Genomic DNA, 2,694 nt, shown 5'->3' with positions numbered 1-2,694 from the left:
TATCAGGCACTAAGAAAACCTATTAGTAGGAATGTTTGGAATTTGAGGGAACAAGTATCCAGGATGCTATTTACATGGAGGACATTTGAAACAACAACTTGTTTGCTAACTAAATAAATGTTGAGCCTTCCCATGTGGGTGGGGTGGGGTAGGCTGCTGCTGGTGGTGGTGGTGTCTGTAAGGCATTAGGAATTGAGAGTGAGAATTCTTTACAGAGACGGTGGCTTACCCAGGTCCTATAGCTATTTTGTGATTCCAATAGCAGAAATGTAAGCACTGGGCCAGCCAAAGTCTAGTCATTAAAATGATCTGATTTTATCAGATCTGTTTCTTTCTAGCACTAACAAAAACCATAATTAGGGCCCTGAAGATGGCTTAGTGGCTAAATGCTTGCTGCCAAGACTGATGACCTGAGTTCAATACTCACATGGTGGGAGCAAAAAACTGATTCTCCAAAGCTGATCTGCCAAGTGCTGCCTACACACACACACACACACACACACACACACACACACACACACACACACACACACCACATATACACATACAGAATGAAGGGACCAGACCCTCACTCAGCCCCCCCTGCTTTGGCAGCCATGACAGGTTGCAGAAAACACCCAGCAAGATGTAGGCCTCTGACTGAGCAAAATGTGCTGAATTTCCTGACCTTGCCAACCTCCTAGTCACTAAGAGTTTAGATATCCTCCAAGTGGCAAGGAACCAATCAGAAGTAATCTGGCAGGCTCTGCATGCAGAGCATAGCAACCGCCCTGGGAGGGCCTATAGGACCTAGCAACCAGTTGACCAATCAACACAGGACAAGTCACCCAAGCCCAGAAGTGCACCAATCCCAAGACTGTTGCCTACCCCTAGACACTCTCCTTGATCTTCTCAATAAATTTCCCACCTCTCATCCCCTCCTGGCCTTTCTCACACTGTGTTGGACTGACAAGAGAACTGAGTTAATACAGTTAACTCATTAAACAATAAAAGACTCTCTGCTTTTGCATTGAAATGGGTCTCTTGGTGATTTTGTGGTTCAGAATTTGGGCACAAGAGAAAGTATATAAATGTAAGATAATTAAAGTATGATTAATGTTGTGGTATTGGGGTATAGTGTTGACCTTTCTTTAAAAGCCAAATTAATGTTCAGTTGTACAAAGAAAAAAGGAAGAAATTGTCAAATACTCAAGGCTTTAAGCTTGAGCTCTCTCCCCACCCCCCCCACCCCCCACAACAAGACAGGGTTTCTCTGTACAGCTTTGTATACCAGGCTTTGGTAAAGAATAAAAGTCACACAGCCGGGGCTATGTAGGAAGAACATGTCTCCAAAAATAAATTAAAAAAAAGTCACAAATGTGCAGAGATTCTCTAACGTGTTAAATGTGCTATAAAACAACAAAGCTTCTAAGACTACCTTCTACCAAACATCTAGTATTTCCAAGCCTGGTTTCAGCCTGTCCTTTAAGGCCCCACATTGACTTTGGTACTTTGACCTCTTGCTTGCTATGGTCATTGCCCACTGGGCTTATTTATTGAACTTGAACGACCCCAGATGCTAATGACCTGGGACTTTGAGTTTCAGTGTTTTTTTAAATTTGACACACTGTTAGCTTCGGATTGCCTTTTGGCTAATATCTGTCTTGACTCAACTACTTGTTTGTTGAAATTCTGCCTGGCCAGTCTCTTCCAGAACATTAAGTACAACCTAGACTCCATGACCTGCTCACTCCCACCATATGGGTTCAGGGGCTGAGATTCTTGCAGACCCTGGACATGTGCAACTCCTCTCTGTCCATTAAATTATACACCCAATGTATCCTAGTCATAGTTGCCCTGGGGGAATTGTGTGCCATGCTGCACATTTACATTTCACACTATCAGAGTTAGGAGCTCAGGTTTCCCTCTGAGAAATAGAACTCAGAAATAAGTCAGTGATCATTAGCCACTGAGCAGTTGAGCCTTGTACTCAGAGTTGTTGTGGAATTTCTTTCTCGACAGGTCCTGTCACCCTTGAACCCCAAATGAATACAAAGATGCTATATCAGTTATAAAATTGTTGGCTGATGACTAGGGTTTCTTCCTGGATAGCACTATCTTAATTATTAACATATTTCTATCAATCAATATATTCCCACGTATTCTTATTTTACTGGAGAAGGATCCAGACCTGCTACTCCTTTGTGGTCTACATGGTGACTATCCTGATGGGCTCCCTCTGCCTATGTTTCCCAGAATTCTCCTTGTCTCCTAGTCCCTCCTATCTTTCTGCCTGGCCAATCAGTGTTAATTCATCAACCAATAAGAGAAACATATATTCACAGAAGGACATCCCCCATCACAGAGTTCCAAGTTCTTAATATACATACAATTCATACAGCATAAGACACTGAGCCAACTGAATTGATGCACAGCAAATTTGATCATGTGCTAGCTTGGCTATTCTTTTCATTTTATTTTGTGGTACAGGGGGTTGAAGCTATACGATCACACACGCTCTACCACTATTCTCTGTCCCAAGCCCTCTTTTTCGCCCCTGGCGTATTCTTTTTATTATTTATTCATGTTGGAATGTCCTGTGTATGGCTATTGCTTGTGCATGCAGTTTCTCATAGAGGCAGAAGAGGGCACTGGATCTTCTGGTGCTGGAGATTTAGACAGTTGAGAGTCTCCTGGGCCTGGGAACCAACTCTC

This window comes from Cricetulus griseus, chromosome 4, assembly GCF_003668045.3.
Source record: "Cricetulus griseus strain 17A/GY chromosome 4, alternate assembly CriGri-PICRH-1.0, whole genome shotgun sequence".
NCBI classification, from domain to species: Eukaryota; Metazoa; Chordata; class Mammalia; order Rodentia; family Cricetidae; genus Cricetulus; species Cricetulus griseus.
This window is presented reverse-complemented; position numbering follows the sequence as displayed.